Genomic DNA, 14,441 nt, shown 5'->3' with positions numbered 1-14,441 from the left:
GAGTAAGATCACCTCCAGTGTTGGTGCACACGATTTTACTGGTAGCTTTGAGATGCCTCCTGAGTCACTGGTTAGAGGCAGACACGCCGGGGTTAGAATTGATTGTGTCACGGCTGAAACAGTTATTGGTTCTTGAGAGGGTGGAGGTGGAAAGGCGGAAGGAAACGGGAAGCAAGAAGCTATTTGATAAGTGGCAAGTATTTATAGAAACGCAATGTACAACAGCCGAAATAGCGGAAATTGTTAGGCCTTTCCAGTACACAAAGTGGTACTGCACACAGCTCTTGGCAGGCGTTTTAGGGAGGATGCAACTGTGAACCAGCTGGGGGAGAAAGGATGAGTGGAAACTCATTGATGATCTAGGTGGTGTTGGAGTTGGGGGAGTCATGTTTGTTTGGTCCATCTGAAGATCGACAATTATGCCATGTTTCTATGTTGGTGTGTTTATATGTTATGTTGAATTTAATTTAAAAGTTAATCCCATGACAGTTGAGTGCTGCGCACTCATGATGTAACTCTTACGTGAAATGTTTGTAAGAAAATGTGAAAACTGACAATAAAAAGGATATTTAAAAAAAAAAAAGAGGAGGTGGGAGGGGGGGCATACATATTCCGGAATACCAACATGTTGGGGGTGTAGGAAGGGGGGGGAGCTGGGAACGAAGGATGTGAGCAATATAAAGGACCGGGTATATCTACTGTTCTGCAGGTAGCGTAAGATCAGACGTATCAACCCGCGTCCAGGAAAGTCCCATCGATCAGGGGAAAAGAAAAACGTAGCGGGGATGCTCAGCAGGGCCGGCGTGTGAGGACACTCTTCAGGAGGGCGTAAAAAGAACCTGTAAACAAAAAAAAAAACAAGAGAACCACTAGGCACTTTAGGAAGCCCAGAGACAGTAGAAGCCATCGATTTAGTATAGTGATGACAAATTGTAGATCCGGAGTCCGGCTCAGGCCTCAGGAGGCAGTCGAAGCGAAAGGTCTGGCTGAGATCCTATTGAGTCCTGTAGCGAGGGCCTGTTGAAAGGCTGGCTCGGGCGCCGATTGTGCCGGCGTTGAGGCGGTTCAGACCGATCCAGTGCCAGCCAGTCCGGAACCGGGAACGGATCAATCTGCAAGAAACGAAATAAGGCCTCCAAATCCGAGGAATGGCGCAGGAGAAAGGAGGTTGCGTCTCTTTTGACGACCACGTGGAATGAATGCCCCCATCTATAAGTGGCTCCAGCTGCTTTGATCTTTTCTAGCAGCGGATGCAGTAGACGTCTCATGTAAAGCGTCCGCGGAGAGACATCCGGATAGACCGCGACCCTGCCTCCATCAACCGAAATCGGACCATGCGACCATGCTCCTCTGACAATCAAATCCTTGTCCGAGTAGTAGTGCAAACGACACAGGACATCCCGCGGGTTTGAAGGGTCATTCGGACCGGGCCTAGAGACTCTGTGCACACGGTCCAGTAAGAATGTAGCTTCCAGGGGTCTATTGGTGACTTTATTAAAGATGGCGGTGATTCTATTAGGGAGGTCGTCTCTGGGACCTAAATCCGGGAGGCCCTTCAGTCGAATATTATTTCTGCGGCCTCTGTTTTCTTGATCATCCAGTTGGAGTGCAAGGGATTGCATATGTGTTCTATTAGCAATGGCTGCCTGCTCCATTACAAGCACTCGGCTGTCAATAGCGGAAACAGCGCAGTCAGTGGAAGTAATCCTGGTGTCCACCCTGTCTACTTCGTGTCTTAGGTCCGCGATATCTTGTTGGTGGGATTGCTCAATCCTGGTCACCAGGGAATCTAAGTCTTGTCTAGTAGGGAGAGCTTGTATTAGTTCCCTGAGTAAGTGTAAGTCTGCATGCAGGGGGATGCCATCAGAGCTTCCAGGCAGGGGGACTGTGACTGACGGCAGGGAAGACAGGGGGATGGCAGGGGATACTGGCGGTACCTCATTACTGCTCGTCCAGCTGCCCCTGCATGCTAGGTGTCGTTGCCGCGTTCAGGCGATCCTCTGCACTCCATGTGGCCGCTGGCAGTGCAGCGGCCGCCATGACACCCTGAACCCCGGGAGCGGCTTGCGGCGCTGAGAGGAAGCGGTCCATGCTGACACTCCGTGTCTGCGCGCGAGGTAAGGAGCGGGAGGGCGTAGCGCTTTGTCCCCTACGCTTTCCGGGGCATCTCCCGGTAGTCAGGACGGACTCAGGCTGTGTTCTGCGGCTCTGCTGCACGGAGCTCCCCCGAAGCACATGTTCACTCCGCCATGGCTTTTTTGATCACTTTTTATCACATTTTTGTTTTAGTCAGGATTAACAGAAAACCCAATTTTTCCATTGTTTTTTATTTTATTTTTTACAGCGTTCACCGTGCGGGTTAAATAATGTAACAGCTTTATAGTCGGGGTTGTTACGGACCCGGCTATACCAAATATGTGTAACTTTTTTGCTTTATTGTGTTTTTTTTAATAGTAAAGCATTTTATAAGGGTAAAGTGGGTTTTTCATTTTTTTTTTATTAACTTATTCAACTTTTTTTTTTTTAATTTGTCCTACTAGGGGACTTTCATGGGATCATCCGATCGCTTTTCTAATACACTGCAATACTTTTGTATTGCAGTGTATTACTGCCTGTCCGTTTAAAACGGACAGGCATCTGCTAGGTCATGCCTCTGGCATAGCCTAGCAGGCATTCATTACAGGCAGACCTGGGGGCCTCTGGCAGCTGAGAGCAGGGAGATTTGACAGCTCCCTGCTCGGTTTACTTTATTCTAATGTAGCGCCGTGGAATGGTGGCGCTGTAGAATAAAGCCCATTAATAACCGCCGTGAAAAGGCTAATCGGCGGTCATTAAGGGGTTAAACCACTTCATTAGCGATTTTTAGCTTTGCTAATGAGTTTCTTAATGCCCAAGTGGGCGTGTTTTTACTTTCGACCAAGTGGGCGTTGTACAGAGGAGTGTGTGACGCTGACCAGTCAGTGTCATACACTCCTCTCCATTCATTTACACAGCAGCATCACGTTCAACCTGTTTCTGGGCCTTTGGGAGAGGCAGGTTGTGCATGGCGACGGCGCCTATGCCGCCAACCATGTGCAGTGCTGGTTACGTTACATTGATGACGTATTAATCATCTGGCAGGGCACTGAATTACAGCTTGCCGATTTCATGCATAACTTAAACATCAACACTTGGAACATAAAATTGACGTTTGTCCATGATAGACAAAAGGTGGATTTTTTGGACATAACCATTGAAGCTGATAACGATGGAAGATTACAGACTGACGTCTTTAGGAAAGAGACGTCGGTCAACTCCCTACTACATGCGACATCGGCTCACACATATTCCACTGTGAAAGCTTTCACGGTTGGTCAATTCCTGAGGATGAGGCGGATCTGCTCTTCAGAGACCAGGTTTGAAAATCAAGCATCAGATCTGAAAGAACGTTTCAGGGAAAGGGGTTATAGCCACCGTTGTATAAAACAGGGCTATAATAGGGCTAAGAGAGTGGAAAGGAAACACTTACTCAACCCACTACCGTCAGAACGAAAGGACGAGACGCCCGGGGTGATTAGGTTCATCTCTACCCACAACAATCAATGGCAGACTATGAGAGATATTCTACAAAAACATTGGCCCATCTTACAACTAGAGCCAACACTTACTCCAGTCCTAGCTCCTCGTCCCCAAATGACAGCGAGAAGAAGCAGGAATTTGAGAGATTTTCTGGTTCAGAGCCACTATGTCCCGAAACGAGAAAATCCTTTTTCAACCAGAGGCCCAGCCCAGGGATGTTTTCCCTGTGGTGACTGTGTGGCATGCCCTAATATTTTACGTATTACAACTTTTGATTCTGTCAGGAGTGACAGACGCTTCAGAATTTTGCAATATATTTCGTGTAGTACCACTCATGTGATATATTATGCCACATGTGACTGTCCCAAGGTGTATGTGGGTTTAACCTCTAGACAATTCAGGCTGCGGGTCCAGGAAAACACACGGGACATCATTGCAGCTAGGGACATAGACGATCTGACAACCTTAAAAACCATTCCTAGACACTTCAAATTAAAACACGGATGTGATCCTAAAACCTTTCGCGTACGGGGGATTGATCGAACACATTGCAGTGTCAGAGGTGGAGATGTCAAAAGGACACTTGCACAAAAAGAGTGCAGGTGGATTGTTACTTTGGGCACTATGACCCCCTACGGTCTTAATGAAAACTTGAGTTTCTCAGCATTTCTATGAGAACCCTTCTCTGTTATGGTATCTGTCCTATACCATCTTAGTCTCTCTCTTTTATCTATATTCTCTTTACTTTTTAGAGTTTTTAGCTGTTGTTAATGCCTGCTTTTTGTCGCATTGCTGTATTTAGATGACTGGGTGACTCCAATCCGCTGCTCCTGGAATAGGCAGTTGTACTCCTTATGCACCAACCAACCCCACCAGACAAGATGAAAACCAACCGAGTTTATCATTGTCTATTATTTTCTAATATTGTATTGGTGCTTTTTATCCTTACTAGATGATTCCCTTTTTGTGTCATACAATGTGTGGTAACCCACTCTGTCTCCCTTCCTTTTCCCCTTGGTCCTATGAAATCAACAATTTGTTATTATTCTCTTCCTTTGTTATCACTATCGCCAGCATTCACATTGGCTTGCGTCTTCCATTCATGATTACTCATGATCCTTATTTTCACTTAATAATTGTGTATTATATGTGTTTGATCCTCCCCCCCCCCCCTTTTTGTTTTACTATGGGTGCTAACCCGTTGTCTTCCTTCCTCTTTCCCTCGGTCTTATGATTACAATAATTTGTTACTATTCTTTTCCTTTGCTGTCACTTATCGCCAGCACTTACATTGGCTAGCGTCTTTCATTCATGACTTTTCATGATCCTCACTCCCACTCAATAAATGTATATGATATTATTGTTATTATCTGCTTTCTCTTGTTGCTTTTTATGATCCACGGCCTCACCTTCTGTTTTATACATAATCCGTTAAATCTTGGATTATTAACATAGCTCTCATGTACCTATCACTTTTCATTATGATGTTTATATTATTATGCTTTTAATAACATTGTATTTGCCACAGCTTTTAGTGTACATTTCTGTTTCACTCACCACTCCTTGTTCTGTTTTCCCAACTTTTTTTCACTGTGCCTTTCTCTCTTTTCTTCTTGTTTCTTTTCTTGTCTTTTCTTCTTTACTGGGGACATAATATAACTAGTTACTCCTCTCGAATGGGACCATAGTTAGGATTCTTTTATCATACTTACTCGCACATCGTCTCTTTCCGGGGTTGCGCATGCGCGGAGGAGTCTGGGAGCCTCGCCCGGCTTTCTGTCGTCTTCACGCTCGTGCTGCGCCTGCCTCGTCTCCAGGGACACGCGTCCCTGGGGGCGCGCATGCGCGGCGCGGGCGTGACGACAGACAGTCAGGATCTCGCGGCTCAGGCCGGACTCCCGCACATGCGCCGTGGACCGGCACTGGAGTTAAGCACACCGGAACTTACTGTGTTACCATCTACCCAGCTATATATAAGCTCACACAATGCCACATTACAGTACATTATCCCCTGAGGAAGCCAGTTTGGCGAAACGCGCGTCGGGGCGCTATCACTTTGGGCCGCAGTGTGGGACCACATATACACTCACCGCTATGGGTAAGCCTGCTATATAAGTGATCTGCATCTTCAGTAGATCCTTCTGAACCTACATATATTCTGAACGTCTTCCACCCCTTTTTTTGACTTGACTTTGACGGTCTTTCTTGTATCCATCTCTATCTTGGCAATACAGGGTTTGCAACTCTTTGACCCTGGGCACTAACAAATACCTACTGATATGATGTACTAAATGTGCCTGTGTTCTAATACATCTGCTGTTATATTGATAGGCTGATCATATGTGATCTATTTACTATTGAGACCTTTTTGACATATTTATGGTCATTTGTCATGTATTACAGAGCCATGGAATACATTTATTGTAGGATACCCTAAATCTATTGGTCTTATAACCCACACTGTTCTTTTAGATCTCCTTGAATTTTAACATTTGCAATTTTGTGTTGTATGTCCTAATAAAAATGTGTATTTTTTCATTACTTTTGTGGCTCTTTGGCTTCTTGGTTCTAAATAAGTTTTTCTCAGCATCACGTTCTTACTAGAACATGATGTGCAGCCACATACACCGACATGAACGTTAATCAAGTGTCCTGATAATGAATACACATGACCATCCAGCCTGGACGTCATGTGTATTCAGAATCCTGACACTTCTGAATCTTTTCTGTGAGAAAATCTCGTTTACATCGCAATCTTGCGAGATTACGCGTGGCTTGCTGGAATCTCACAGAAAAGATTCAGAAGTGTCAGGATTCTGACTACACATGACGTCCTGGCTGGAGGTCATGTGTATTCATTATCAGGACACTTGATTAACGTTAATGTCTGTGTATGTGGCTGCACATCGTGTTCTAGTAAGAACGCAATGCTGCTGTGTAAATGAATGTGGAGGAGTGTATGACGCTGACTGGTCACTGATTGGTCAGCGTCACACACTCCTCTGTACAATGCCCACTTGGTCGAAAGTAAAACACGCCCACTTGGGCATTAAGAAACTCATTAGCATAAAGCTAAAAATCGCTAATAAAGTGGTTTAAAATAGATAGTTTTTCTAAATAAAAAGCATCACTGTCACCTACATTATAGCGTCGATCTACTTATATAGGAGATAAGGCACTTATAATGTGGTGACAGCCTCTTTAACCTCCCCCTGGAATTCAGAAAAGTAGTGACTCCGAAGCATAATTTAACGAGCTGCAGATTAACCCCTTAAGGACGCAGCCTAGTTTTGGTCTTAAGGCTCAGAGCCCATTTTTCAAATCGGACATATTTCACTTTATGTGGTAATAACGTCGGAATGCTTAAACCTACCCAAGCGATTCTGAGATTGTTTTCTCGTGACACATTGGGCTTCATGTTCGTGGTCAAATTTGGTCGATATATTCAGTGTTTATTGGTGAAAAATTGCAAAATTTAGAGAAAATTTTGAAAAAATAGCATTTTTCAGAATTTAAATGCATCTGCTTGTAAAACAGACGGTTATACCACCCAAAATAGTTACTAGTTCACATTTCCCATATGTCTACTTTAGATTGGCATCGTTTTTTGAACATTCTTTTATTTTTCTTGGACGTTACAAGGCTTAGAACATAAACAGCAATTTCTCATATTTTTAAGAAAATTTCAAAAGCCTTTTTTTTAAGGTACCTCTTGAGTTCTGAAGTGGCTTTGAGGGGCCTATGTATTAGAAAGCCTGATAAAACACCCCATTTTAAAAACTAGACCCCTCAAAGTATTCAAAACAGCATTTAGAAAGCTTTTTAACCCTTCAGGCATTTCACAGGAATTAAAGCAAAGTGGAGGTGAAATTTGCAAATTTAATTTTTCTTGCTGAATTTCAATTTTATTCATTTTTTTTCTGTAACACAGAAGGTTTTACCAGAGAAACACTACTAAATATGTATTGTCCAGATTCTGCAGTTTTTAGAAATGTCCCACATGTGGCTCTACTGCGCTCGTGGAAAAAAACGCAAGCCCTAGAAGCAAAGAAGCACCTAGTGCATTTTAAGTCCTCTTTTTTTATTAGAATATATTTTAGGCAGCATGCCAGGTTTGAAGAGGTGTTGAGGTGCCAAAACAGTAGGAATCCCCCAATAGTGACCCCATTTTGGAAACTACACCCCTCGAGGAATTCATTTATGGTTGTTGTTACCATTTTGACCGCACAGTTTTTTCACAGCACATATTTGAATTGGGCTGTGAAATGAAAAAAATTTCATTTTTTCCAATAAAATGTCATTTGTGATCAAAATTTCTTATTTTCACAGAGAACAAAATACCCCATTTTGTTGCCCAATTTGTCCTTAGTGTGGCAATACCCCATTTGTGGTGATAAACTGCCGTTTGTGCCCATGGGAGGGCTCAGAAGGAAAGGAGCGCTATGTGTTTGTTGGAGTCCAGATTTTGCTGGATTGGTTTTCGGGTGCCATGTCGCATTTGCAGAGCCTCAGAGGTATCAAAGCAATGGAAACCCGCCAGAAGTGACCCCATTTTGGAGACTACACCCCTCAAGGAATTCATTTATGGTTGTTGTTAGCATTTTGACCGCACAGTTTTTTCACAGCACCTATTTCAATTGGGCTGTGACATTAAAAAAAATGAAATTTTTTCCAATAAGATGTAATTTTTTATCAAAATGTCTTATTTTCACAGGGAACAAAATACTCCATTTTGTTGCCCAATTTCTCCTGAGTGCAGCAATACCCCATTTGTGGCGATAAACTGCCGTTTGGGCCCATGGGAGGCCTCAGAAGGGAAGGAGCGCTGTGTGTTCTTTGGAGTGCAGATTTTGCTGGTTTGGTTTTCAGGTGCCATGTCACATTTGCAGAGCCCCAGAGGTATCAAAGCAATGGAAACCCACCAGAAGTGACCCCATTTTGGAAACTACACCCCTCAAGGAATTCATTTATGGGTAATGTGACCATTTAGACCCCATAGTTTCTTCACAGAACTTATTTGAATTGGGCTGGGAATTTAAAAAATATATATTTTTTCCAATAATATGTTATTTTAGCTCAAAAATTCTTATTTTCACAAGAAATAAAATACTCAATTTTGTTGCCCAATTTTTCCTGAGTGCGGCAATACACCATTTGTGGTGAAAAACTGCTGTTTGGGCCCATGGGAGGGCTCAGTAGCAAAGGAGCGCTATTTGTTCTTTGGAGTCCAGATTTTGCTGGATTGATTTTCGGGTGCCATGTCGCATTTGCAGAGCCCCAGAGGTATCAAAGCAATAGAAACCAACCACAAATGACCCCATTTTGGAAACTACACCCCTCAAGGAATTCATTTATGGGTGTTGTGACCATTTTGACACAATAGTTTTTTCACAGAACTTATTTGAATTGGGCTGGGAATGAAAACAAAATTATTTTTTTCAAATAATATGTAGTTTTGGCTGAAAATTTCTTATTTTCACAAGAAACAAAATACCCCATTCTGTTGCGCAATTTGTTCTGAGTGCCGCAATACCCCATTCGTGGTGATAAATTGCCGTTTGGGCCCATGGGAGGGCTCAGTAGGAAAGGACCACCATTTGGCCTACTGGGGATTTTCTAGTACAAAGTCATGTATGCAGAAGCACCTGAGGTACCAGTACAGTTGAAACCCGCAAGAAGTGACCCCGTTTTAAAAACTACAACCTTAAGGCATTAATCTAGAGGTGTAGTGAGCATTTTGACCAGAGACCTACACCCCTTAAACTGTAATGTGGGTTCTCCCGGGTATGGCAATACCCTACATGTGGCTGTTATCAGCTGCCTGGGCACACAGCAGGGCTCAGAGGGGAAAGACGAGGGGGGATAAGCTGTGCGGAGTGCATCAGCGTAAGTAAAATTGGGGTAAATTATAAACCAAGGGATGTATGATAAATTTTAGAACACTCTTTCATACAGAGCTCTGGTTATTCGGGACACGTGTCACATTGATATATTGTGTCATCCCTTATAGCCCTCTTATAGCAGACTTTGCACCTGTTTGACTTTTTCCCTTCCTGCCAGTTTGGGGAACTTCTCCTAAGTGTTGCCGCCCTGGTACGATGCGTGTGGCCCCGCTTCTTGGTCCCTAAAAATTAGGTTCTTGATAATCACCTCTTGAAATTCCAGGAAAGTTCCCGTCTGGCCTGCACATCGACGTAGCACGTACGCATTGTACAAAGCCATCTGTATGATGTGCCTGGCCAGCTTCTTATACCACACCGCATGGCGCTGTAGGGCTTCAGGATTTGATCTGACAAGTCCATCCCTCCCATGTACCTATTGTAGTCCAGGCTGCAGTCTGGTTTGGGGGTGGCCTTTCCTTCATATATCCTAAACCTTTAGGTATACCCTGATGCACTCTCGCACAGCTTATACATCTTCACGCCATACCTTGCCCTCTTACCCGGCAGGTACTCGCAGAATTGAACCCTCCCTTTAAAATGTACCAGGGACTCATCAATAGAAATACACTTCTTGGGGGTGAATGCTTGGGAAAACCGGGCACTGAAACGGTCTAATAGGGGTCTCCGTTTATACAAACGGTCAAAACTGGGGTCATCTCGGGGTGGGCACGGCTCATTATTAGTATAATGTAACAAGCGAAGTATTGCCTCATTTATTTATTTTTTTAGGTTACAGTTCAGTTCTGAAGTTGCTTTGAGGGGCCCATATATTAGAAACCCCTATCAAACACCCCATTTTAGAAACTAGACCCCGTAAAGTATTCACAACAGCATTTAGAAAGTTTATGAACCCTTTAGGTGTTTCACAGAAATTTAGAGCAAAGTAGAGGTGAAGTTTACATTTTTATTTTGTCAGAAAATCCTCTTTATACCATTTTTTTTACAACACAAAAGGATTTATCAGAGAAACACAACTTAATACTTATTACCCAGATTCTGCAGTTTAGAGAAATATCCCACATGTGGCCCTCGGGCGGTAATGGACTGAAGCACCGGCCTCCGAAGCAAAGGAGCACCTAGTGGATTTTGAGGCCTCTTTTTTATTAGGCACCATGTCCGGTTTGAAGAGGTCTTGTGGTGCCAAAACATTGGGAACCCCCCCAAAAGTGACCCCAATTTGGAAACTAGACCCCTTGAGGAATCCATTGTAGTTTTCTTGGGGTGCATGCGGCTTTTTGATCAGTTTTTATTCTATTTTTAGGTGGCGTGGTGACTAAAAAACAGCAATTCTACTATTGTTTTTTTATTCTATTTTTTTTTACAGCGTTCACCGTGCGTTATAAATGACATTCACTTTATTCTGCGGGGCGATACGATTACGGCGATACTAGATGTTTATAGTTTTTTTTAATGTCTTATGGCGTTTGCACAATAAAATACGTTTTGTAAAAAATCATTCACTTTTTGTGTTACCATATTCTAAGAGCCAGAACGTTTTTATTTTTCAATCAAAGCCGTGCGAGGCCTTATTTTTTGCGTAACGAACTGTAGTTTCGATCAGTACCATTTTTCGGTACATGCGACTTTTTGCTCTCTTTTTATTCCATTTTTTGGGAGGTGAAGTGACCAAACAATTGTGATTGTGGTACGCTTTATTATTATTTTCTTTAACGGCGTTCACCGTGCGGGATAAATAACGAAATAATTTTGTAGTTCAGGCCGTAACCAATTATGTATAGTTTGTTTGTTTATATATTTTTATTAATAATAAATGACTGATAAGGTAAAAAGGAGGATTTTTACTTTTATTTTCACACATCTTTTTGTAACTTTTTTTTTACTTTATTACTTTGTCCCACTAGGGGACTTGAGGGCAGGAGGCCCTGATCGCAATTCTAATATACTGCACTACATGCGTAGTGCAGTGTATTAGAATTGTCAGCTACTCACTGACAGCAAGCATAGTGGGTCCTGACTTGGTCAAGACCCACTAGGCTTCCGTCGATGGCATAGCCGGACGCCATTGTTTGGTGTCCGGTTGCCATAGTCCCCATCGCCGGCCGCTATCGTGTAGCAGGCCGGCGATGGCAGCTTAACCCCTAAAAAGCCCCGATCTCTATAGAACGCGGCTTTTAAGGGGTTAATCAGCGGGGACACAGCAATCGGTCCCCGCTGTAGGAGCTGTGACAGCTGCTGTACGAGACAGCAGCTGTCACAGCTCCTGTATGTGACGGGAGGACGGCCAAAACGGCCGTTACTCCCGAGATGTACTATTAGGTCATGGAGCGCAAACGATACAGCTGCCATGACCTAATAGTACGTCCAGGAGTGGGAAGGGGTTAAAAAACCACACCGCAGGTGAATTTATGAAAGTTTTTTCAGCGTATTATTTATCCAGCATGTGGATGAGATGTTAATCTCAGCCACACTGCTGCTGTAGTACACTGCGGATTTTCTGCAAAAAAAAATCCAGTTTACGCCACGTGTGGACATAACCTTATGGCCTATTCAGAGCATTGTTCACGTCTGAGTGTAGAACAGACAGCACATAGACTGAACACTGATACATAAGTCAATGGGCCACTTCACATCTAATTTTCAGTTGGTCCATGCAGAGAAAATCGCAGCGTGCAATACTATGGTCCAATTCTTGCGCTAAACTCGCCCATTAAAGCCAGTGGATCTGTGGGAAAAAAATTGGATAGCACATAGACGCCATTTGAGCGCAGTCTGCTTTTCACAAATAGGATGCTAGGAGATGCTGAAAAGAAAGCAGGAACGGACATGAAAACTGATGCCATATGTAAAAAAAAAAAGACAAATAAAATGCATTCCAACACAACACAATCAACTCGGATGGAAAATCGTCTGTTTCTTCCTGGTAAAAGGCAGACGAGTTTTCCATTGTTCATCTGAATAGGGCCTTACAGTATTTGTATCAGAGCGGTGTCTTGTAACGATCCAAACACCTGTGTCCATCACATGACCATGGCCAGAATTGTATCCACTGGAAGTAAACAAAGAATGACAAGAAGATCTTGAAAACTATGTAAAATAAAGGAAGTATATTGGAAAATTGTGGAACTTTTAATTACACAAAAAAACCATTAAAGGGGTTTACCCGAAATCATAAGTCATCTGCCGCTCCATTTACGGTCTGTAAGAAAGACGGAAACAGCTGAGCGCTGTACTCTGCTGTTTCCATCATTCCTATAGACATTGAATGGAGCCTCAGCGTGCATGCTCAACCGCTGCTCCAGTCAAAGTCCTACTCTGCGTTGGAGCAGTGAGGAGGATCTGGGGGTTCGGGACCCTTGTTCTCACGAACGGTGGAGGGGGGGCCCAGCACTCCAAAAATTATCACCTATCCTGTGGATCGGTGATATTTTATAAATGTTTGGAATACCCCTCTAATTTGCTGAAACCAGACCCCTTTAGGTTACGTCCACATACCATGTTAACACTGCAGAGTAAAATGGAAGAGATTCGAACAAATCTAATTCAAGAGCTGTAAAAAAAAACAAAAAAACGCATAAAACACATGCGGAAATAGACCTGCGGTGAAAGTGTCAATCTGCGCGGCACGTAAATTTCTCTTGCGAAAATTATGTGGAATTTCCACCGGCAGAAAAATGCGACTTATTAAAAGGCATTTGCCTCTTAATACATGTGTCGCATCCTACTCCAACTTTAGTTTCTATTAAGACTGACGTACGAACAAATCTCATCCACATGCTGCAGAAAATTTCCAAGCAGAAATTCACCTGCGATGCATATATTTCATACCGTAGCATGTAAATTCCTGCTCCAGAAAGTGGACTGAATTGCTGCGTTTTTCAGAGGAGATGTCACTATCTCCCAGCATTGAGGAAAGCAAAGAAAAATCCACACCATATTCTACAGTAAAAAATGCGGGAAATGGCGGTGTTTTTCCACAGCGGAATGTCTGCTAGTTTCTGCGCAATTGTGTTACGTGTGGACAAGCCCTAAGTATTGGCCTAGCAGCAGCCTGTGTTATAGTGAAATAGCATACTCCCATATGCTGATAAATTATACATAAGTATAAAGTTGATAAAAAGTTATCGCTTCATGGGATTTAAAAAAGATGGTTGTCCATACATTACATAAAAAACAAAAAAAATACACATTGGGTATCTACATAACCGTAATAACCTGAAGAATGAATTTAACAGGTTATTTGGAGTGAAACAAGAACAGAATAAAAAAAAAATACCAGAAATAACTTTTCTATATCCACGCTGCAAAAATTACACAATAATCTATTTGTACTAGGGATGCACGATGCATCGAAACTTCAATACTGTGCCTCCCCAAATGGTTTCATACCGTTATTTCATGTATTTCGATACTAAGCTGTGCGGCCGCACAGCTCAGTATTGTAACACATGAATGTATGAGAGCGGGGCTGCGGCTGTGTAATACAGTCAGTGCCCCGCTCCGGAGTCCTGAAAAGTGTGCGCCGTCAGCATGATGTGATGCGGTCAGCGCTGCGCTAATGAGCGGCGGCACGGAAGACAAAACATGGTGGGCGCACTGCAAAACACCCCCATGTTCTGTCTTTGGTGCCTGTGCCGCCACACATTAGTGCTGCGCCGGCCGCATCACCTCATGCTGACTGCGTGCGCACTTATGTCAGGAGCGGGTCAATGGCTGTATTACACAGCAGCAGCCCCGCTCTATAATGGCGGAGATCAGAGAAACCTCTCATCTCCGCTGCTATTCCCCTGAATGCTGCGATCAAAGCTGACTGCAGCATTCAGGAAAAAATGAGAATCGAAAGCCATACCATATATGGTCAGACAGCCCAGGGTCTGTTGAAGGACCCCAGGGCTGTCCTACCATATTTCCTGTTAGGGCATAATTAGGTATGTCCTAACAACTGCCTGTGTACTATCAGTACACAGGCTAATGTACTGGGAT

This window comes from Rhinoderma darwinii, chromosome 2, assembly GCF_050947455.1.
Source record: "Rhinoderma darwinii isolate aRhiDar2 chromosome 2, aRhiDar2.hap1, whole genome shotgun sequence".
Lineage (NCBI taxonomy): Eukaryota > Metazoa > Chordata > Amphibia > Anura > Rhinodermatidae > Rhinoderma > Rhinoderma darwinii.
This window is presented reverse-complemented; position numbering follows the sequence as displayed.